Source organism: Aquila chrysaetos, chromosome 18 (assembly GCF_900496995.4).
Source record: "Aquila chrysaetos chrysaetos chromosome 18, bAquChr1.4, whole genome shotgun sequence".
NCBI classification, from domain to species: domain Eukaryota; kingdom Metazoa; phylum Chordata; class Aves; order Accipitriformes; family Accipitridae; genus Aquila; species Aquila chrysaetos.
The window spans coordinates 16442673-16467790 of record NC_044021.1 but is presented as its reverse complement, the minus strand read 5'-3'; the positions used below and the strand labels follow the sequence as shown (position 1 = coordinate 16467790).

Genomic DNA, 25118 nt, shown 5'->3' with positions numbered 1-25118 from the left:
ACCAGTTTCTTCCTCAGAATTCCTCAGGTTATTGCTTTGGTCAAGCAAGACTCCAGGCTCCACTTCTGTACTTCTAGATTTTCCTAGAAATACCTGTCTTCATGTTTGATTAGTTTGTGGTCAGCATTCTCTGATTCACTGTTAGTGTCTTGTCATGTGAGAGGCCAGCATTTTTTGGCTCAGTTTGGTCCATTGCTGATAGAGTACAAAAATGAACAAACTAATGTGAAACAGCTCTGTACTGGGACTGGGATGGTCCCCACACTTCAGAGTAGTATGGCTGGTTTGTGTTTTTGTAGAAATATCAGTTGAAAATTTTCATGAGCCTTACTTGTTTTAGTTCTTATTTGTTACACTCAATTCTGTTTGTTTGTTTGGTTTTTTTTTTTTTGTTTTAGATCACCTCAGAAATTCCCTTTTCATACTGGGTTCCCAGCTTACCACGTGAGTATATCAGCATCCATAATAAAATACAAAGACCTCATTGACATACCTTTCTTTATAAAATAGTTGAGATTTGTCAAATTCTGATGGTATAGTTGGTGGCTGAGTTACCAAGATAGCAAAGTTTCTTCAGAGCAGAGGTCTGCTGCTGTGCTTGGCTGATTAGCTCTCCCATTTTGACTGAGTGGTCATAGCTGAAATTAAAAAGCTAAAGGAAAAATTTCCGCCTTCACTTAGCAAGAGTTTGTGGCCAAGTTAATCAGCTGCATGGAGTTGCTGCATGGCGTGCAGAAGGCACATCTGCTCGTTGTCGCCTTTCAGGCCAGCGACACTGTAGAGGCACAGAACATTGTTGCCAATAATGCTCTCAAATCTGTTGCCATTATAACACTGGCTAATCATGCAAAGATGGTCTGAATTGTGTAGGTAATATTTTGCTTACTGAGAGAAATGTCTGAAGAGAAACGCAAAACCACCTTGTATTAGCTGATGAAGTTGCCCAAGGTTCCCAGAAGCAAATGGGAATCTGAAAGTTTTACCTGACTAAAGAGAAGGAAAAAACCCCATAGTACTAGGACCCAGCTCATGCTTAGCTATGCTTTACCTAAGCAGGTATTTCTGTTCCTACTTTAGTGTATACTAGAAAAGCAGATTCTGGATAATGATCTTAATTTTTCAAACAAAAATTTCTTTTCTGGTAAAAATCTGTTCTTTTGAAATTCAGATTTTTTGGATACAAATATATTTTTAAAAAATGTACAAAATGCTCTTTTCTTAGGTCAGCTTTGTTCACTTTTGAATAAGGGAAATCATGTGGTTTTAATGAAGAGATGTGAATAGGGCACTTGGCTGAGGTGTTGAATATGGTGTGGAAGCCCATTTCAGTAAAAGCATAAGAAAAAGTGTATTACACTCAGCTCCTAGCCAGGAAATAATGTCCTTGCAGAGAACCCCCTTTCTTTTCAGCCTGTAATCTACAGTTTGAGATGGTAATAATGATTCTAATATTGCTGGCTGAGAAATGGAGACATTCATATTCTCACAGAGAACTCACAGCAGTGACTGTAAATTACATGGTATTCTGGAAACACAGCAGGAGGTGTTTCCTTCCTCGGACAGTTTAATATAGGGCCTTCATCCCATAGTGTATTACCCATATTTAACTTGCATTTTGAGCAATATCACTGTGTCAAATAACAGTGTTGTGGAAGCTGTAGCACGTCTCCTCCGGGATAGAGGGCTGGCGGGAGTGCCTGTCTGTGCAGGTGAGCCGTCCCTCGTGGGCTGTGCCTTAACCTGTGCGAGAGCATCGAGACATAAGGTCTGGGCTGAAATTTTCAAAGTCTTCTTAGGGATTTACCTACTGTTTTTAGCAAGATTTATGAGGATTAACTCTTTCTCAGCCTTGAAAAGATCTACTCTATTGTCTTTACTCACAGCAATGTCAAAGGTTTTGAGAAGTTTCTTTTGCTTTATCTGGGGCCATTGTTTTGGGTGTGAGATGTTATCACTGGCAGTATGGGATTTTCTTCTAAATAATCATAGCATAAGATTAAACACTTTGTGGACATTAAAGGAGGACCCTGTCTGAACATCCTGGGTTCAATCTAAGGGGAGAACCCTATGTTCAGCTGGGATGTATGTTTTACTAGGGACTCTTCTAGGAGTTGTCTCACCTAACAGTGGTGAATAGCGATGACTGTTACTTAGTCAGGACAAATTAAGACACATTTGCATAATAAGGATATATTCAGCTGGAACCAAGTCATTAAGTGGTGCTTAAATTCATATTACAGTCTAAACTTTTGGAAGTTTCCAAATAAGCATTAAATGAAGATGTAAGGCAACAAATGTAATTTTTAATTGTTGAGGGTTTTTTTAAATTTTTTTTGGCCATATTTTACATCTCTTAACAACTATTTAGACTAAGGTTTTTAAATAGCTTTTCTTTTTTACAGCTGTTAAAATAGAACAATTTACTGTTCATGAAGCTGCCTCAATTCAGAGGATTTTAGTATATTATTATTGGCAGGTAAAAGTACATTTTTTTCATGTGCTTTTTTAAGTGCAAGGTTTTCCTCTATGGGCAGTTTTTCTGCACATTCTTGCAAAAGCTGCGACACAGTAGTGTTGCCTGATGTCAGTCACCTGGTTACCGCAGGCACGGGCTAGAGCAGCGGGTGGAGGAGGCGATGTTCTCAGGTGCTGCCCCGTGCTTGGCGTGAGGTTCCAGAAAACAGTAGCCAGCCTTTTGCCAGCATGGCACTCATCTCTGAGGGGGTGGGGAGGGACCTCAATGCACATGGAAATAGAGGCACCAGAGTGCTGGGTTGGGGGGGAAAAGAACCCTCAGAGAAATGGAGGAGTTGGTGGAGTACTCCATATTTTCTTGAGGAGCTGCTACAGGGCTGGGACCTTCCCTGCTGTTACTTCTGTATTTCCGAGACCCCAGCAGCATGCTATCCCCATGGGGATGGGGAGGAGGTCTGAACAATTAAGTTGCTCAGCATTGTTACTGGTTTGATTCCCACCTGAACGTTGCCTGTGAAAAACTACATCTTCCTGACAAGAAATCAGCTGCTGCCTGAAGCCTTTGACTTTGAGTAAAGAGAAACCCAGAAGTTGTGTGTGTGTACTTGCACACGTAAGAGAAGGGCTGATGGGTAATCACAGTCTGTGTGATAAAATGAGTTCAAAGAAAGATTACTGCAAAAATTCTGACTTTGAACAGACCTGTGATGTCTCTCAAGTGGGATGTTCAGGTGACAGTTTTGGCCACAAATGTTTTCTTGCTGATATTTTGGATCAGGTGCATTGGTTAATCATTAACGAGAACCAGAAAACATTGTTTAGAGGATCGGATGTATACTTAGAGGAAAAGAGCCAGAGTCTCTGCCACCTTAGATCAACAGCTTTATTGTGAAGTCACACGAGTACAGCTCTGCGCCACCCTGAAACATCAGTCTCCTTTGGCTAATCTTACTGAATTAGATAGGCTTTATTTTGCCCTCAGAAGGTATTTGATTTGGTTTTACAAAGAAAAAGTTGGTAGTTTTGATGGATGGATACGCTTGTTACACGCCTACTTGTATGCCAGTGAGGGCTTGAAAGCACTTACACTTCTTATCTTTTACACGGTCCTGAGACAAGGAAAAAAATATTTCTTTGGAGCATCTTTGTGGCTCTCGGATCTGAGGTCAATAGTATTCCTATTTTTACTTACTGTGACATAGTGCTATAAAGCCATCCTAGCTTCAAGTGTAAAAATGAGGAGCCTGAGACCCGTGCTTTGTCATTTGTCTCCCTGGCAGGGCAGGGCTGAGTTTCCCCGTGGTCTGAGAGGATGCACGCAGGGTGATTTTCCCAGCCTTGCTGCAGTGTGGTGTCTCAGCTGGCAGAGCAACACGTTGCCACAGGGCAGCAAGCCAGGTCTGAGGATTTCCATGTACACCTTCCTCCTCAGGCTGTGCGTTCATTTATGCATGCAGAGGAACTGCGGCTGAGCGCTGCACAGCGGGTGGACGTGGGAGCTCTCTGGGAGGCCACGGAGGAAGGCGAGCAGGAGCCTAGGCACAGCTCTGACTGGGTGCCAAAACCTCAAGCTTCTCAGAGCGCCAGGATTTAGACCTGTGGCTAATAAACGAATGAGGCATGGGGAGCAGCCCTGTGGAAAGGGACCTGGGGGTCCTGGCAGACAGCAAGTTCAACATGAGTGAAGAGTGTGCTGCTGTGGCAAAGCAAGCCAACAGGGTGCTGGGTTGCATCAACAAGGGCATCACCAGCAGAGAGAAAGAAGTCATTATCCCACTCTACTCAGCACTCGTCAGACCACACCTGGCTCCATACTGCTTGCAGTTTTGGTCCCCGCTATGCAAAAAAGATGCGGACAGGCTGGAGAGGGTCCAGAGAAGGGCCGCAAAGATGATCAAAGGACTGGGAAGCCTGCCATATGAGGAAAGGCTGAGAGAGCTGGGTTTGTTCAGCCTTGAGAAAAGAAGGCTTAGGGGAGACCTTATCACTGTATTCCAGTATTTGAAGTGTGGCTACAAAGAAGATGGAGACTCCCTTTTTACACGGAATCACATGGAAAAGACGAGGGGTAATGGGTACAAGTTACTCCTGGGGAGATTCTGATTGGACACAAGAGGAAAATTTTTCACATTGAGAACAATTAGCCATTGGAATATTTCCCCAGAGAAGTGGTGGATTCCCCAACATTGGACACTTTTAAGATTCAGCTGGATAGCGTGCTGGGCCATCTTGCCTAGACTGTGCTTTTGCCAAGAGAGGTTGGACCAGATGATCCTTGAGGTCCCTTCCAACCTGGTATTCTATGATTCTATGAAACAAATGACATCCAGCACTGCTGTTCCAGTTATGCTGTGACAAGTAGTGGCTGGTTTCCTACATTACCTTGTTTATCCACCTTGCAGTCTCTCCGCTGTGCTGCGTGCTGCTGGTATCAAGGACCATGAGCAGAGCAGAGGTCAGTCTCTCAGCTAGTTGTGTTTTAAATGCAGCACAGAGAGAGGATTTCATCTGTTGGAATACCTTAACTGCTTCCTGGGCAGGCTCCCTGAAATTCAGGAATTTACCTTGCTTTAGGCATGTGGAATGTGGTACTTAGCTTAAAATGGAGACTCCTTTTTCTCTTTGACTGGAAATCTCTTTAAAATATCAGCACACCCACACACTGAAGGTTGGGCTCATTTGATGCATACCCAAGATCTCCTGGGTGGTACAACACATTGCTGCCTCTGCACAGCTTTCCCTTTAATCTGCTGTGCTGGACTTTTTGGCAGTGAGGCTATTGCAGTCTCTCAGAAGCACTTTACACTATTTCTGTGAGAAAAAGGGTGAGTTTTTTAAAAAGGATGTACTCCCTGTCTTTCTAAACAAACATGGGGTTTTGGTCTTAATGTGAATCTGTAGCCTTAGCTGAAGTATATGTTGATATGCTAAATATGAAGAGAGATATTTTCCTTCGTGAAACATACACTGTCTTCTGATTCTCTCTATTATGGTAAGCCTTAAGTCCTGTTTAAATTCCCATCTTGGTCATCCAGCCTACTTACCAAAAATGGCATAATGCTGAAATACAGTGGAGGGAAATTATTTTATAGCTGTCATAATGGAGGACACTATTGGCACAGTAATAATGTGATTATTTCTATTTAGTGGAGTCAATGCCTTTAGGGCTGAATTATAGCTCCTCTTGATAATACCTTCAAAAAGTGGATGGAGGACCAGGAAATGCCTTTATTTGGGGAAATTTCTTGCTAATCCTCTTTGCTGGAGGAGCATGATCTTAGCACCTGCTGTTTTGACTCAGTTTCATGGCTTGCTTCTCTATAGTGCCATCTCTCTGGTGCCTGTTGGCGTCTGTTTTAGCACCATTAGCTGAGGTGAATATATTATGGAAGAGAGAAAAGGAAAATGTGGCTGCTAGGGAACTTTGACAATGCATCAAGTCTTTAAAGTGAGTAAATCATGGAGAAGAAAGAGTTACAGAAGATAGAAATGAGCCGAATGGAAAAAGGTGATTAATTAAGGGGTTTATTGTTATACCCAGGGTCCACTAGATTCTGACCATGTAAGTTTATCTCCCTTGGTCCTTCACAAGTGAGAATGAAGTTCAGACAATGACTTAAAGACTTAAGAAGAGCCTACTAAAATGAAACCTGAATGATAAAGGTCATGAAAAGAGGGATTTCTGTCCTTCAGTATATCTGGATGTTCTTCTTTTGTATCCAGATCTACTTCAGGTCACACCACTCACAAACCCAGGTCTCATTCTCAAGGTGTCTAATTACTAGGAATCAGTGATGTAAATTTCCTCAGTCTGAAACTTTCTTCAAACCTGGGGCCTGTGCTAGACTGTCCTGGTTTTGGCTGGGATAGAGTTAATTTTCTTTCTAGTAGCTGGTGTAGTGTTATGGTTTGGATTTTGTACAAGAAGAATGTTGATAACATACTGATGTTTTCAGTTGTTGTTAAGTAGTGTTTAGTCAAGGATTTTTCAGCTTCTCATGCCCAGCCAGCAAGAAGGCTGGAGGGGCACGAGAAGTTAGAGGGGACACAGCCAGGGCAGCTGACCCAAACTGGCCAAAGGGGTATTCCATACCATGTGATGTCGTGCCCAGTATATAAACTGGGGGGAGTTGGCCTGGAGGGTGGATCTCTGCTCGGGAACTAACTGGGCATCGGTCGGTGAGTGGTGAGAAATTGTGTTGTGCATCACTTGTTTTGTATATTCCAATTCTTTTATTATTGTCATTTTATTATTGTTATTATAATTATTATTTTCTTTCTTTCTGTTCTATTAAACTGTTCTTATCTCAACCCACAAGTTTTACTTTTTTTTCGCATGATTCTCTCCCCCATCTCACTGGGTGCAGGGGAAGTGAGTGAGCAGCTGCATGGTGCTTAGTTGCTGGCTGGGGTTAAACCATGACATAGGTATTCCAAGGTCTTTGCTTTAACCTTTCACAAGAAACTCATTGCATTGGCAGCCTTTGAGTCATATCTATACTTGCACTGATAGAATATTTAAATATGTTATTGCTGGACAAAAAAAAGTGTTTTTCATTTCAGTGCCACTTTTCAGTTCACTTGCAATGGGGATACTTATGGTGGCAAAGGAGAAACCAGCATCCCTTATCCTCTTCCTCAGATGGAGTGGCTTGTTGAACTACAGTACTCATGAGGGAGACCCACGTTAAAGTTCCTGTCCTGCTGTTCTCCTGTGTCTTCGATGAGTTCTCTGAAAATCAGCAGATAACTGCTGCTCTAGAAGTCAAGAAATCTCACATGAGAAACCCTGTTGATGAATTTTTCAGGATTTCAGAATTCAGAATCAGATTTTTCAGAATTTAGAATTTATTTTTCTCTGAAATAGTTTTTGATGACCAATTTGGTGTATTCTAATAACAGGGCTTGTTCTGGAGTACTTTTTGGTAATCCCTCATATGGATAGCTTGTGTAGAGTCCTGGCCATAACTGGAATGCAAGTTATAGTTCCAGGGGATGAGAGTTGCGAGGATGGATCACAGTGCTTTTGGAATAAGTTAGAGGCAAATGCCTGTACTCATTCCAAAGCAGACCTTTGCAATCCCAGCATTTACTCACCTCTGAAGAAAATAACAATTACTGCCCTTCTCAAACTCTTATTCCACTATGGCAGCATATCTCTAAGTAGTGCAAATCATGGAAGGTCTGAGTGTATCTTCAAACAGTATCATGCAGCATTGCCCCATGGAATAGCCATGATTCAATGGTGGCTGGTTTTTAGTTCAAGTCTTAGATCTTTTAAAGATCTTGGCATCATTGAAGATGAAGGTTGTAAATCATTTTGAGAGGAGCAGATTTAAAGTAGAGAAATTTTCTTTGGGGAGACAAATTTAGAAACCTAAAATTGATAAACAGCAATAAATGTATCTGGAATGACTGAGCATATCCTGCTGAATTTTCTCTTCTTGTGTGAAGTATAATCATGAGTATTTCTTGTTTTTCCAGAAAGTTGTACCTAAGTTAGAAAGCACTGCTATGACAATTCTTAGTCTGATAATAAGATAATAGCCTGAACTCCCAATGTTGACCACTGAAGTGCTGCTTCAAACATCTCTTTTGAATAGTGCTGGCTGTAATGACAGTAACAATCACACTTGGAGGTCCACGTGAGGAAAATATGTTTGTGTAATAGGTCAAATTGGAGTTCTCTTTCTCACATCTCTTGCAAATACACATTAGAGTAATAGTCACTCCAAAATATTCATACTAATGGTGCTTGTTAAGGCCAGCCTTGTAGGTCTAGGTCTCTGGTTGACCAAATGATACTGTGTCAGTGGAAACAGTTGTCTTTAAAGAAATTGCATCTCTTGGCCTTTTAGTGAAGAAAATATCAGGCTTCAAAGATTAGGCAAAAAATGCAACCATCACAATGTGCAAGACTGCATTGCTTAATATTACAGTATTCCACAGCTGGAGAAAAATTACTCTGATGGTTTGCTGAAAGAAAAAAAATCCAGACCTCTACCACCTCTTCTGATCAACAGTCATTTTTATAAAATCTCAGACAGGCAGAAAAGTTGTTTGGCTCTAAAAGCTGAAAGAAAATAAGCAGGTGGTGAAACGAGGTGGCTTAGGTTTTCTGGAATTCCATGGAAACACTTGTGTCTTAAACATTAATTTTTAAGCACCATTTGTCAAGTCTTCTTGGGCAGCACCCCATTACTGACTCAATAAATGTATTACTGGTGCTGTTCTGCCTCTCCAGAGCAAAGGCACATTTGAACACTTCACAAGTCTGTTTCGAGTGGTGGTTTTGCTACACTAACCACAGCTGCAGCCACAACAGGCTTCCCACGACTCTTACTGACTCCATGCAATTCAAAAGGTGTTGGTTTTCAGAAACCGCTGTACTTCCAAGAGCAGATACAACCCTTATCTAAAGGGTTGAGCTCAGCCAGGTTACATGTGGGTCTAGGTGTCGTGTCAATCCGTCCTCTCAGCTCTGATGTGCCACATGTCAGAGCCCTCTTACCGCTCCGTTGCAGCTGAAGCTGAGCAGCGTATGTGCTGTAGACTTTAATATTCTTGTTCTTCCAGGGCAGAACTTTTATTTGGTAGAGCCTACCTTGCATTAAGGAGCCATTTCCAGTGATGGCCTACATAGGGAATCTTACAAAGAATTTGAAAAAGCATTTGACAGGGTGAAGTGAAAACATTTCATGCTCTTTTGTGCAACATGTTGGAATATAGCTTTTTTTTTTTAATAAAAAAGAGAAGGGGTTATTTTAAAAATTTTTTCTTTCTGTATCTTCACGTATTTGTATTGAGAATCAGTCCAAAAAATTACCTCTCTCAAAAAAAAAATTCATTTTGACTTTGAAAAACTATTTTAAATCCCGTTTTCGCTTATTTTTTTTCCTGCTCACTGCTCTTTTATAGATACATACATATTATATATATATATGAAAATGAGAAATGGAAAAATAAGCCTGAACCTTTTTTTTTTAATTTGAAGATGCCAATTTGGAAGGTTCTCTATTAAAATAGGAACTGGTAAAAACGAGTATTTCACTTTATTAATTCAAGTTCTGCTTGTGAGAACATGAACGGAATATTTTTATAGTCTAGAGATTTTTTGCAAAAGCTTGTTTTTACTAATTCTAAAGAACTGGGTAGCGCTAATTTGACAATATTTCTGGAAAATCGAATAATTGAAGGGATAAAAATGGGTGTATGTTATCTTTGGGTTTTTACTGTTACTTTGCTTTAGAGATTAATATGTAAAATTCAGTTACCTTCAAAAGGCTTCACAATCATCATCAACTGCTCAACTATTGTTATATTAACTATTTATTTTGGCAGAAGTTATTTATTATCCGGTATCCTTATCTAACTAGTACCCGATCTTACTAGAAAACAAAGCAAAACAGAGATCCAAAACTTAAAACCTGGCTTTCTTAGGAACTGAAATATCAATTCCACAGGAAATTCCATTATCTCTAATGCCAAATATTGTGTATTTCTTGGAAAAACAAAAATTGCTTGGTTTTCAAGTAAAGGGTATGGAACTATTTACGTATGATGGTGGCAAACACATCTATTTTTTTACAGTGTTTTTATTTGTTCTGTATGCATTTACTTTTAAATTATAGCAAGATATCAATAACATTAGATGTATGGTAATGGAATGTCCTAAATTAGGCTCTTTAAGATCAAAACTGTGTACCTACTTCCCCAGTGCACTTTTTTTCAGGAAGAGGGTCTACAGAACCAGCCTGGTTTGGGATTTGATCTCACGGGCATCAGGGGTGGAAAAAGGGTCTTCCACAGACTAGTGACATCTGGGAAAAATCTGTGGCTTGTAGCAGAGTGGCAAGCAGATAGCCACAGCCCTGGAGATTCAGGAAGGAATTTATTACATACACATAGACTCATAACGTGGTATTTAAAATGACATGTTCATCCTGAAGCAAGAGACACACATTTCAATAGTGTGCTAAAGAAATACTCCCACTTTTCCTGATGTAGAGTACCTGTAAATCAGCACTTTCTTATTTCTATGTGTCTTTTGAAATTTCTCTGTTCAGAACATCCCACCGTTGGAAAATCACAGGCGTGCCTGCAACCCTCCCGAGGAGACAGAGTGATTCAAAGGCCCTTCTTAGACTGTGATGGCAAATGGAGAACCAGACTTCAGGTGTAAACTGGAGAGGGCTTTGCTGCCAGCAAGACGTCCTTTGAGGTAGCTGCAGCTCAGAAGACTGTTGAAATAAGCAGAGCCAGAATTTGACTAGAAGCCAAGAAAAAGAGTAGCTTAGGTCAGTTAATCTACCACGTTGCATGTGGGGGATCTATGATATGACACTGTCTCTGCCTGCTCTGAAATAGTGTAATTGAAGGGATACAGTCTTCAAACGTATCCTAGCCTGAATGGGAGCTGTGAGGGCTTGCTAGACACCGCTGATGTAGGACTTGGGAAACTACCCCGGAAAAACCATGGAACTGGTGAGAGAAATACTCATGTAGCAGCTTGTAGAGCTCGCAGGAGGAGTCTTTGGGGAGAGATAGGAAAAGTATGGAGAGGGAGACTAAGCTGTCGAGAGGTATGAAATAACTTCTGTACAAGCAGCAGCTGAATAGAGTTGGACTCTTCATCCTGACAGCAATGGAGGGCCATGACAGAGACTGATAAAATCATGAGTCTGAGTTGCTTGGTGACTTGAAGGTGACCTCTGTTTTTGTTATTATTCTTAGTTGACATTTAGACACCCCAAAGCCTGAGCAAACCTCCTGTGCTTTACACACAGCTTTCGTGACATCTCAGGATACTTGTTTTGCAGACACTTATAAAATCATGTTAGGAGGGGATGCAGGAAGCAGAAGTATTCAAACCTAAAAGGATAATGGAGCTTGGAATAACAAGCATTCAAAGGGGTGATCTGAAATCACGGGCAACACATTCACCATCATCTCTCTATTCTGAAGAGAATTTCAATGCCAAAGTGGTGATATTTCAGTACTTCGCTGATATGACAAAAACAAGCGGAAAGAACTGTAACTATTGGAAGGGTTAAAAAAACCCCCAAACATCTCTCACTTTCTTGAAAATGATCCCCTCCGTCTTTTCACCGCTGTCATCACCCATGCACACTCACACCTACCCACAGTCTCCTTCCCCCAAATCCTAAAGGGCGAAGCCCTCAATGGGTGATGAAGAAATTAAGAAGTCTTAGCCCAGCTGCACAAGAAGATATTAGCTCATGTCAAAAATCTTGTTTGGCATCCCAGCAAGTGTACAGGGTTGATGTATTTCTGGAAGATACCTCTGTGTTTTTCCTTTAACCTCCTCTGACTTCTGAGAACTCTTGCATAATTGCTCATTTCACAAATCTCTAGCTGTACCAGAAAAATTTCTTGCCCTGAGGTCAAGATTCAGTTGTGTTGTGTCATCGTTGAAGCCTGTTCTCATTTCTGGTTCTGCCAGGCTGGCTACTTGGCTTCAACAAAGGTGATCTGTGGGAACTCCAGTCCAGATCTGAAGACATAAGCAGAAAATTCACAATGGTGAAACTGGATCATTTTAATGCAAATCTGAACATCGTAAATACATGCTTGTAGCTTCTTCCACAGGTTTTGGAAATGTGATAGAAATTTCCACTGAAAATTTCAGCTGATTCATAATGGTTACTGCTGTGGCTAACCAGGTTTGGAGTGGGTCTGCTGACTGGATTTGTTGATCCCTTGAGCAATAAGCCTTGCAGTAGAAGCAAGCAGAAAGCAGAAGGATTCTAATGGAATTTCCACCTAGAAAATTTCATTTGAGCATAACCCAGGGAGACGTGTACAGCTATGGAGAACCTGATCTTAAAAAGAGCCTATTCCTTGACTCCTTCCATTGTATTTGATGGCACCTAGCACTTTGTGCAATCAGGTAGTCATGGATTTCTTCATGTCGGTAAGAGCACCGGCCAAAATTTTCCTTTAGAAGCAGTCATGTAGCTCAGAGACCAAAGTTAATCCCTTAATTAACTGATGATCCAAGTGAAGTTACTCTTTCAATACTATTGTTACTGGTCCCGTGTTGGTGAAACAAGCATTTGCTCTGAACAAAATGACTTATCTCCTTCCAGACAAAAAAATCTGAGCTCTGAAGCAGAGCTCTGCCTGCCCCTGTCATGCTAGGGTTGTCATGGTGTCTCAAAGGACCCAGGGAGAAGGTAGAGAGAACTCCTAAATAACTTTGCAGTGAGGAAACTGTCCTCTTATAAGGTTTTCCTTAGCACTCTAGAACAAGATCTATCTGTCTGACAAATAGCTGACTTCTAGTTTAACAGTTAGAGGCAGATTCATATTTATTTTTTTAAACTTCTTCTAAATATAAAGTAATTTATATTTCCAGTGCGGAGACAGTCGGAGAAGGTATGTTGCTTATGAGGCACATCTGTCTTAAGTCCCACCCTTGGAGCATGTTAATCTCATCTGGATTGAATTCACATGGACTTTTCTGGGAGTACTGGACCACATTACACTGAAATGGCAACAGCTGAAATTATATTTGAGTTTCATCAAGTATATTTGAATGATCTTTCTTACCTTAACAACAGTATCGATGATCCCTATCAATCCTTCCAAAAGCAGTTCCTCCTATTTCATGCGCGCTTTTAATTGCCAATTCAGCTAGGCCAAATTCTTACTGAGCTTTCATTTGGGGAAAAAACTGCCACAGAAATGCCTTTGAGAACTTGTATAAGTGAGGGCTCAGGAAAAATGTAAGCTGAAAGATTTGATCTGCTTTAAGAGATGTAGAAAACTGCTTCTCTCTGTTGTCCCATCACTGTGCTATCACTGGTTGCCCCAAATTGAGCTTTTTTTTTGCATGTTTGCTGTTTAAACTCTGCTGTCCTTCCCTGAATTCCTTCACAGGCTGAATATCAAGCTGAAACTTCTCCTATTCAATACCCTTTGCTGTTGCTGATGTTACTGACCTTGCATCTCACTAAATACTCTGTGCTGGGCAACATTTCCATCCTCTTCTTGGCGGTTGTATTTGTAGGTCCCTTCTGGGCATTAAAGTCATATTGAAGGGCTGGCTGTGCGAGAAGCTGCTGAAGAGTGTCTCTCTGACCTCTTGAGTCCTCTGTATTTTTTCCTTGGTGGCTCCAACTAGGGTGCGCGGCAGCTTTTCTTCATGTGTGCAGCAAGGACTTGCGGACTCGTGGAATAGGTGGCATCCGTTGGGATAGGAAGGTGTCCAGCTCTCTTTGGGTGCTCCGCTCGGGGTGCCCTGAGCTCCTGAGGCACCCTGAGCACCATCACATGGGCATTTTTCAGGAGGGCTCTGAAAGACGAACCAAAATGTGGCCACTGTGCATTAAGTCACCGCCCTTGCCTTCATGTGTGGTCTGTATGGAAAGAGTATTGATGCTGGAGTACTTTTGTTCTGTAGGTGTATGTGCACGCAAACACAGTCAGTCACTCGGGGACTGCATGGTGCTGTGGTTGACGTAGAATTATACTTGTTATTTGGGCTGTGGCTTTGCCAGTTGTACGGCTTATAAGCTATGTGGGTTTTCCTAGAACATAACTCAGTAGAAGTAATCAAGAACTATTTTAGACAGATTGGGAAAATATATTGGAACTGCTTTTATCTGTTCATAAAGACAAATGCTTTACTTAAATGTTCTAATTTTTAGTGTTAAAAAGTGACCATAAAATCCCAGAAAAAGTTAAGTAACCTTATAAAACTAAATGGAAGCCTCAGGACTTTCTAGGGCCCCAACTAAGTCCTTTCTGCTTCCTGGAAAAACTGAAAATTCCCCATGTCCTTTGTCACAGAGCTCTTATTTCAGAGTTGGTAGGATGGGAGAAGAGGAAACTAACAAAAAGTCCTGATTCTTGGGCTGTAGGGTAGGCAGCTTATTTAGAGCAAGAAGGAGAGCAGCTTTACCAGGTTGATTTATAAACCGCTGCTATTTGGAGTTACCTGTAGAATTGGGATGTGTTATCCTATAAATCGCAGAGATAGATGACTAGACAGAGGACAGGGGAAGCCGCAGGAGAGATTCACTTATTAAAAATCTCTACGATTTATTGTGTGGTGATCCCAGCTAACCTGATGGACATCATGGTAGCAAGGGTCACGTAATATACAACTGAAAGGTTCCTGCAAATCTGCAAGGGACTGTTACTAGCCATTTTCCTCTCTGATTTACAAACATTTGCTCAAGAAAAGGAAGTAAAGCTCTATTAAGTGAAGTCCTTTTATCTGTAGCAAAATATTTTAAGAAAACCTGTTTGGGGCAAATGCTGTTCTAAATCTCTCTGGGTTATTTTCTTTCTTTTGTGAGATGACTTTATTATCTTCCTGGGTTTTTTATCAGTATAATGGTTGTGGTTGGTGTGAAGGAAGGGTCTTATGGTTAATATTTTATTCTGGCAAAGATCAGATCAATACATTGTGCTCTTTTTTAAAAATTTAATTTCATATAGGCAGCTGCTTTTCCAGAGTTGGCAATTTACTCCACAACCTTTCTGCCTGCAGGTCTTTGAAACTGATGTGAATTTGTCTCTCTCAACTTTTGACTTAATATTGATGTTGTGACTCAGAACAAGAGCTCCAGGAGAGGGCACGATGAGGTGTCCAGCCTTTATTTGCTGTGCAGCCTTTATTTTCTCTGCAGCCTTTTTTGGCCTGTGAGTCTCAGCTCTCATAAATTATGTAGACTCAGGCTTGAGCCCAGCTTGTCAGGAAAGCTGTAACCTTCCTGCACCTCGTCATCACCTCAAAGAATACTTGGAAGGAGACACAAGTAGGGAAAGAGAGTAAGAAATTTTTGAAGGGCACAAACACGTGACCTAGTTTTCACTGCCTTTTGGTAAAAAGTGTGTGTCTGACTTCTATTTCTAAGTTCATAATACTTTTTTCCATTAAATAATGGTCCAAATAACGTTACAGAAAAACCCTTTTCCTGATGCCTGCTTGTACATCTACCTGGTGGAAACCTTTCTGTTGTGGTGTTCAGGTGACAAACTGAAATGTTTCACAGAAGCATGTATTGGCTCCAGTGACAATTTCATTTCAGATATATTATACTCTATTCATTTATGTAAAAGTCAAAAAGTTAATGATTTTATCCAAACAGTCCTTTTGGGCTTTCCAAAAAGCATTCTAATGAAATATTTATAGAGGATTTTGTTTCATGAAATATTTGGAAGTTTTGACTTTGAAAAGTTTTGAAAAGTTTTTGGTTTTTTCCTTGAATCAAATCTAGAAGTTGGTATCTTGGAATTTATTGCATGATGGAAAATTCATCTTTTAATTAGCTATATTTGTAATGAGGAAATTTCCCATCTCTTTTTCATAAGAATAATAGCGCTCCCTCCAGCTAAATGACTAAATTCTACTCTGCATCTTTCAGGTTGTGAGAAGTCTTAATTGAATGTGATATTCTTCTTTGCTTCTTGACCTATGATTACGCGTAGTCAAACAGCAGTGTTGTTTTGCCCTGGAGTTGAATGCATTTTAATTCCAGATTAAATGAGTCATTCTACATGGTGACACAGAAATGTTTGTATTCTATAGGTGTTAATAATACTGGTATACTAAAATGCAGAGCTGTGTAATTATGTGCATTTATCCTGCACCATTAAATACCTGACTTTTACTCAGTCTGAAATTGCTAGTTCTCTCAAGAATCCCTGAATATCCAGAGCGAGAGCTAGAAACGGAAGTGTAATACTGCTGAAAAGCAGAGCTTACCAGCATTACAACATGCTGTACAGCTTTTGATTCACCCTAGAAGATTCTGAAATGAAAACGTCTTTTGGTTCATTTTTTTGTGATGTTTCTTTAATTATCTCCCTTTTGCTCCTTCTAAGATCTGTAGAGTTGGTACAAGCAGCATGTTTCAGAAATCATCCTAGTAAAACAAAAGCTATACTCTAAAAAACTTGCTTAGCTTAGTTCTTACAGTAACATATCTGCAATATGTGTATAAATTGAGGTGCAGCTTAAAAGCTTGGGCAATTGTTTGGGGTCCCCTTCCTAATGGGTTGCACTCCTGGTGAGAAACAGGATCAGATATCATAAACTGATTGCCAATAACATTTTTCTGAGATTCTTGGTCTTGGGGACCACTACTACTGGCCTCATGCGATGATAACCCTCTGGCCCTCTACATTGTGCTACAAAATGAAGGGATACAGTGGGTTTCCCTTTTGCTGGGAAGGTACCACTGAAGAGAATCCCAATGTGAAAAAAAAAATGACTGATGCTTTCTACAACTCCAAGGAGTGTGGCTGAAGGGATTGGCAAGCTCTCAGGAATGTAGTTCTTGAGAGTTTGTGTGTTTTTCCATCATGAAGAACAGCTTTGTAGTTTTCAGAGGACGACCTGCATGCAAGCAGATGTCAAAAACTGGTAAATGTTTGCCTGTGACCTTCCTAGCTAAACCTCAGGCTGGGCTTCTGCCTGTGCTTCTGAAATAGACTCTGCTGGAAGATGTGCCAAAGGACTCTGCTTCTCTTCCGGATTTTTATCTCCTTTTGCTGGTTTTGTCATATGAGGATCTTTCACGCAGATTGCACTGCCTTGCTGTGCCTCGGTGTAGCAGGAAGACCAGGGCAGGTCTCAGATGTAGGCTGGTGCTCATCTTGCACCTTTGTCTCCTCAGAGCTCTGCGGAGCAGCCCAAGAATGCCCACAGAACGTCTGTGGCTTCATCCATGTGAGAACCTGTGTTGTGTAGACAAGCTGATGAGATTTTAAATAAATGAAGTAAATATGGGTAATGATTGTTATATTTTAGCTTCTGAAGACCATAAAGGCAAGAGCAAGATGCAAGCATCAACAGTTTTAAAATATGTATACTCTAAAAGAGCACAGGTATTTGTGTGCTGAAAGGAACTGGAAACTTATATGTTCACTGGTATCCTAAATATCCCTTGTAAGGATATAAATTACTTAACTGGAATGGACCGTGATCCTTGGCTGTCACTGACTTCCCTGAAAGCAGGCTTGGGCTTGTGATCTGGAACAATATGCAAGGTGGGCTTTTAAGCCAGTGATAAACTGCAAATTTATCAATTTCTTAGTTTCTTTTCTTTTTCTTTTTTTCTTTTCCCCATGGATAGGCTGTCCCTCCCACCTCTGCCAACGTTAGGAGCCCACTAAAGGCTGGTCCTCTTTCAAGTCGTCCAGTAAACACAGGGGTTGTTCACTAGAAATCCTGTTCCCCATCTCTCCTTCCCAGTGGATCACATGCCACGCTCCAGAAGGAAATACGTCACTCTTCCAGGTCAAGTGGGATCCTATCGTTCTCACGCACGTGGCCAGGCTCTGCCCTTTGCTTTACTATTGCCTTCCACAGCACATCAGTGAGGTGCACGAGGGTGGCCTTTCTTTTGTTGAATTGATGAGTGATAGCATGATTTTACTAATAACCCCGTATGGTAACTCAGCCTGGAGTTGGTTCATTATTTCAGTACTTACTCTTTCTCTGCCAGTTTGGATAGTCTGACAACATATTTTGGTGGTCTGTCATACAGACTCTTTTTTGTGTTTGCTCAGTGGGCTAGGCATTTATTGATTTGTTTGGGGTTTATCACAACAACCAGGGAAAAATATTTTGAACAGTATTTTGGACAACGTCTGCCTGAAAAGCTGTACAAATTGGCAAGGGGAATGAAGAGACCTGAAATAACTTTTAACTCTATTATCAGGATATGTCCTAAACTGACGGAATATTCATTTAGACAGACTTGTGAAATCAGGAGAGGAGATTGAATTCTTTTTTGTTTATAAGTAGGACTCACTGTCAATAAAGATATGCAGCCTCTGACTTGACTGTGCATTGCTTATGTTGGACTGAGAAGGAAGGACATAAAGGAAAAATGAGACTATAGATGTGGGCATCAGTAAAGTCTTCAAGATTCCCTTTTACATGCCTGGTAAGAATAGGACTCCTAATGATAATGAGCAGAGAGAGAAAAATCAAGGCAAGGAAGAAAGTACATATGAGACTATTAAGAAGAAGCAGACTTGAGAAAAGGTGAATTTGTTGATTTACAAAGGAGACAGTCTTTTCACTGAATGATGATAATATTTTGGGGTTGTTTTGAAGATTGGGGTGGGGAAATAGAGGTTCAATCTAGATTTATCTCTTTTTATTAATGTTATGTTTTTGTAAGGATATATAGAGATTTCTTTCTTATAATAGGCATTCTGTATTACTTGGAAAACAATCAAGAAAGGATTCCCTGCATACAGAAAACACTTACTTTCCAAACTCAAGATTCACTTGGCAAGGAGAATCAACTGGTGCTGTAATGACTTCCTGATTCTGAAAAAAAATTGGAAGGGCATGGTGAACAAAGAAAGAAATGTTCATAAATCCAAGGTGTCCTTGAGGGAAACAAGGCTTCTAAGGCTTAGAAGATAAAGCAGCAAGCTCTGAGACTCACGGGGGAAGAAATTAATGGCAAACAGGAAAAGAATTAAAAGGCTTCAATCGTTAGTAGTTTCAAAGGAACTGTTTCCTTTGTTTTCCTTGCCTTAAACGGAGGCTGATGTGGATCCTGGAGAACTAGGCTTAACCTTGATGCAGAGTCTGAAAAGAAGTTTGAAAGAAACATTTGTGGCTGTTGATCCAAATGATAACCTAACATTGAGCATGGTGTTGCACAGAACTGATATCAGCCCCAGAGACCAGTGCTGAATATGACCTTCTGGTCTTTGCAACCTCCTGGGGACACCAGAAATCACACACCCCCTCCCCACCCACTCCCCCTAACTTGAAAGTGATAATGGAAAGGACAGGACATCTGGGCTTCCAGGGGAGTGAAACTCTCTATCAGTCAGTCAGTCTCTGTCTTTCAGATCTTTCTTACTCATGCTCTAAGGTGGTACTGCCAAACTGTAGCTATCTGAATGTTCAGCTTCTCATCTTGGAGCTTGCTGCCTGATCTCCTGCTCTCTCTAAGGTGACACATTCCTCCCCTCGCTGGCATACCTGAATACAGTGGGATGAACAGCCCTCTGGAGCTGTCTCTCTCCATTTACTGCAGAGAAAGCAGAGACAACTGATTTGATTTTAGGCTATATCAAACTCTTAGCTGGCTGTGGTGAGAGAAGTATCCAACCCTAGCTCACTGGGGATAGGTCTGAGTATGACAAAGAAAGAAAAAGAAAGAGCGAGGGCTGCAGTGAAGGTGGGTGAGAAGAAGCTAAGTGGAAATAAAGATGACAAATCCTTACTGCAGGCTTTGTAAGGTAAAATGTGATGTGTGGATGTGACTGGGTTAATGGCACTTGCTGTGATACCATTGCCTGCTGAAGCCTGGCTATCCCAGAGGACAGTTACAACTGGTGCAAGAGTTACTCAAGGGGCTAGCAGAGGATGATATGAATGGTCACCACATCTCATTCCCTGGTGTCACTGGCTGTGGTGAGCTCCTGGATGTGCCTCAGAGAAAGGACAGTTGTGGGCAAAGAGGAGACAAGAGGTCTAGGCTGACCAGGAGGGTGGACGATGAGAGATGGCAGAGTGAGGAAGTGTCCAGTGAAGTCAGGGAAGGAAAAGGGTCCAGCCTTCCTGAAGAAGCCTTCTTCCAGCAGCGAAGTTTAGGCATGTCCAGCTGAGGGGGACCATGTTTATGTCTTGTATCAGGCCCAAAACCTGACTTCATGAAAGAGAGAAACAAGATATCAAAGATTTTCAGAATGATGTAGTGTTGAGATCTGGGTCATTGGGCTGAGATGCAAAGAACTGAGAAGCGCCAGGAGAAAGCAGGAGGTCTCTGGCTTCAAGTTCCTGCTCTCTTCGCAAGGGTTGCAATATGAAGGGAGGACAGTACTTCTCCCTAGGAGAAGCAAAATTTGGCTAACCAGGTACCTTGATGCCCTGTTAATTTCTGTCTTTTTTTTTTTTTTTGCTTGTGACCTCTTCAGACAGTTACCACCTGGAACATGTTGTGCTGCCATTTCATTCACTTTCTTTCCATGGAGGGGGAAGCTGTGCAAAGCCTGTTGAAGAATACGTGCATTCCAGAGCTTTAGGTAACACTTGTGAGTTCTTTGATAATTTTTTGAATTTCTGAATATATCTACTTTTGCAACCATTCTACAAACTGAGAGAAATGTCTATAATTCTCAACCAGGGAGGTGGGGTAGCCACAAGATCTTCACAGAGTTCACATCATATTGAAACAGGCCAGTGGGAGGCTATGTTGGGGATGTCTAGCAGTTTCCATTCTAATTTAGAAACAGCCTCTCTGTATATCTGATTGCTCTGGTCCTAAGCTATCACCTTGGACCAGAACCAAGATGGCTGGTGATCCAACATCAGCTGCATTTACGTGAGTGGAAAAAGTAGATGAGGGTGGTTTGGGCATAGTGATCCCTGAATGCTAATGAAAAGAGAAACATATCTGGCACCATTAGAAGTCAGGCACTCTGAGGATTTCAAAATTGTGTCTTTTTTTATAAAAACAAATTTGTTAGTTATGTGGGGAAACACTGTGAAAAATGAATGTCTTTTACTGCATTCAGAGCCATTGCTCCAAATCCAGTGAGATAATGGCCAATAAAACTTTGAGCTGGGAGGTTGAGTTCTGCATTGCTAAAGCCTTCATTATGGGTGGTTTTAGCAAATATACACGTGCCAGAGTGTCCCATTGTTCTTTTGCTGTTTTATTATTTTGTCAGTATGAAGTGGCTCTGATTCCAGCTATGAAATGTAAGTTTAGCTTGTATTGATCCTGCTGTCCATGTATAGGTCCTTAGCAGCTTTGCAGGATGCTGTTAAGAGCAGTTAGGTTTTATTTCCAGTTGAATCATACCGTACTCTGTTCCCTATTGAAACAAATTGCATCTCAGTCCGAATGTACTTGATTTTCTTTTTTTTTTTTTTAAATTGTAGAGGGTTGTAATTGAGATCCCCTAATTTTTTTGAATGCTTAGAGGGAGTCAAGAGCTAACCTACTTGGGTATCCCAAGGCAGGGAATGTGACTTTGCGGTTCCCAGAACTGCATTGTTAAATGGCAGTCTCTGCTCTGGGCCCATAGCGTAGCATCCATAGTCTGACCAGACTACTCTTGTCTTTACAGTATAGGCCAGATTCTTCATTACATGTTAGGCTGAAACTCACCATTAGGTTATGTTGCAGCTTCTAGGATAACTCGTGTTTCCTTTACATCTTTGACAAATCCAGTAACTCCTTGTTTGACCAAAGTTTATATTTGGTCAGGCTGGAATGAAATTAGGAGCTCTTCTATAACCAGGTTCTGTTTTCAGCACTCAATGAATGTACTTCATCTCCTGAGAAGTTAACATCTGAATCTGTAGGTACGTCACATTACAAGTCCACTTGTTGGTTCTTTAAACGTTATAAATCCAATTCACAGCAACGACACTTCCCGTGTAGTGTCTTTTTTTTCCTAACTGGTGTACAGTTTAAAAAATGATCTATACGCTAGCACCCTTCTTCACATCCTTGGAGGGATGGTGTTACAGACACGACGACTTCAAACAGCATTGAAATACTGCAGCCTTTAGGGTGGGATATGTGAGGTCTTTTTGTGTGCTAGAAAAAAAGTAACACCTCAGGCTGGAACAAAGCCAATAGACAAGGGCGTGTGCTTGCATAAAAACCCTACCTAGGCAAATTACAGAATATTTTAAAATAGAAGAATGAAGTGGTACCTAAGAAATGAATGAAGAGATTGTAGGTTTAGCGTAAATCAGGCAATGTTCTGGTAACACCAAGGGTCTTGTGAAAGATTACAAGGACTGTGTATTAGTGCAGCATCATTGATATATCTCATCAGATCCAAACTGAACTCCTTGAGGGGCTGTGCCATGTGTTTTCTCAGCATAGATGGATAAATGCTTGATGAAATGATGCTTATAAACAGCATTGAGCCTTTGCAGGGGAAACTGGGCAAAAAGCACATTAAGACCTTACCATTTAAAACACTATGCTGGCAGGAGCGTGGCAGTAGAGTTGGGTATGGGCTGGTTCCTGCCATGTTCTGCTCCAAAGGACACCCTTCTGGGAGGGCAGCAGTGTGTTGGTTGTGGGTCCCCTCCTTGGGCAAGGAAAGCTCAGTGCTGACAGTCTGTCTGCCAGAGGATCAGAGAATGGAAATTGTTATTCTCCACTACCTCTTTCCTATCTCTGACACATTGTCTGTAGTACAGAGTTTTAGCACAGTACTATCCCATGCATCTGTCTGGGGCTGTGTAATGGGTGTGCTGTACCAAAAGGGGGTAGACAGATTTGCTGTTCCTCATAGCAGGTTACAGCACAGACGTACCACTAGGAAAACTCTTCCTGAAGTCACCTGACCAGATTTTATTGCTGGTGATATACATTTGGAGAAACGCCATAGCGTTCAGTACTGTCCCTTGGATTGTATACAGGCAATGGTGGGGGATCAGGCACTTCTTTTTATCTAAGGAGACAGAGGCAATTGCAGTCAGAGGATTTTAAAGGAGAGATCTGAAATCAGATAATTACTTTAGTTTTATTTTAAAGACAGACATTAAGGTTTTGAATTTGTTCTATCTGGCCGTCAGATGCAGTCAGGTTTACCATGGTTAATTTTAGAGAACTAAAATATAAAACAAAATCACTTAAAACCAGAACCAACTTCCATCCTTTCCCAGCCAGTGTGTTTGTAAACAATACTGTATTACAAAACATACTTCTAATTGTGTATTACAGTTTCCCCTGTAAGGATGAGCAAACATTTGCACCCATGGGGAGCAGTGTTCCACTAAATATTTGGAGATTAGCTGCAAGCCACAGAAAGAGGTCCAGATGGTTCCCTGACATCCACATGCTTTTGATAACCCAGCGCTCTTTCTCCTCTGCGACCAGGGAACTCTTTCCTTAGTCCTCCGCTCCTTCTCCTACTGCTGGCCAGCAGGCTACAAACCAAGTCACCCTTCCAGCTCGCTTTGTGTTTGCTGAAACTCTGCTAAGTCCACTCGGGCCAAGTGCTGCCAAACGTCGTCATCTCCCTCCTCGCTCCCTCATCCCTGTACTCTTTTCTGGGGACAAACACAGGCACTTAAAGGACTTCAGTTGCCTGCTACTGTGGCTTGCCACGTTGTATAGTCCTGCTCAGGAAACAGCATCTGTAGAAGAGTGCCACTGAAGTCCTGTCAGATGTTTTTGGCAAAGAAGCAAAGGGGAAGGCTCAGTTTGAGCGTGGGAGGTTTAAAGCTTCTGTGCTGGTCTCCAAAGTCTCTCTGGGGCCAGGGCATTCGAATGGGAGCCTTACGTGAGGTGGGTAGGTTTGGGTCTGCACCAAGTCACCGGACTGAGAGGTGAGAAGATGGAGGGGTTGCAGCTCAGGGCACGCATCTTCCATAGCTCACTTATTTTCTGATGGGAGGTGAAATGTTCAGCCCCTCTCCTTTTCTCTTTTTGGAATTGCTTTGCCCACTGCTAATTTACATCTTAGGCATGAAAGAAATCTTTGTGTTCAAATGAAAAACATAAAGCTTCACTCTAGAGGTGATTAAAAATGAACAAAGTATTATAATATCCTGAACAGTATTCAAATGTTTTTTAACTTTTTCCAGAAAAATGTGTCTGCAGATCTGTATGTCATTGCAGAGATTAGTCTAGAGGGATTTCATGCATCAAATAGAACAGAATATAATGACTTTTGATCTTTACTGAAGTGGTGAGAGAATGGAAATAAGAAAAAAAGAAGGAAAGCAGCACAGAAGGTAGAAATTGTGGAGAATACACCAGGAATTTCTGGAACATTTTACGCTTCAAAAATATGCACATGTGGATTGTGAACTGCTTCATAATTGTTCTAGGACCTGCCTCAAAAAGTCTGTCGGAAACGCCAGGGGGCCCAGGCCCTCATTTCTTTCTAGACCAGACTCTGACAGTAAAGCAAACCCAACAGAAAGGTCCCCAGGAGTCTTTTATAGACATGGTGGCCACACAACGCAGAACACTGGTGCCATAAGTATCATTCGGGTGTCTCCAGGTAAGGTTCAAATGTCCAAAGACTGTCTGAGGTTGGAAATGGCAATGACAAATTTTATGCTGGAGCAGATATTACCTGTATCTCCGGTACTACGACTAGCCTGATAGAAATGCAGTCTTCTGCCCAGATCCAGTCCTGATCAAATTTGTCCTGCTGAGTGGTCTGCTGGTGGAGAGACCCAGAGCCTGTGACTGTGAAACCCTAGTAAGATACTCTGTTTTACCCATCTTCTCCCAGTATCGAATATCCTAGTTTTATGTCACATACAATATATGGCACAACAGAAAGACAGAGCTGATGGTTCCCTATCTATCACCTGAAAGTTGTCTATCTAGCCTAGGGATAGTTCTCAAAGATAAGCTTCTTGCTTTTCTTATGGCCAAACTACTACAGAGAAAGGATTTCTTAAAACACAAATAGAAGAGAGGTAGGAGGGCAGGGGGGAGCTACTAGGATGGGGTAACTTTCTCTTGAAATAGTGCAATTAGGTTGTGTTATGATCAGACTCTGTCATGGAAAATTAGCCCTGAAGAGGACCTTAAGAGATCATTAAACCACCTACCACCTTTCCTTCTGAAGTTGAGTGCAACTATATCAACATCATGCCTGACAGATGTGTGTCTAACTCCTCCTTAAAGGTATCCAGAGGTGGA

At 41.4% G+C, this 25118-nt stretch overlaps 1 long non-coding RNA gene across 1 annotated transcript; it reads left to right on the top strand.

Moving 5' to 3' along the window:
* The first annotated feature begins 10545 nt into the window (after window positions 1-10545).
* Window positions 10546-24344, top strand: LOC121232422. The gene is made up of 3 exons (XR_005930799.1): window positions 10546-10696; window positions 20401-20508; window positions 24044-24344. It is a non-coding gene; the product is annotated as an uncharacterized LOC121232422 (long non-coding RNA).
* The last annotated feature ends 774 nt before the right edge of the window (window positions 24345-25118 follow it).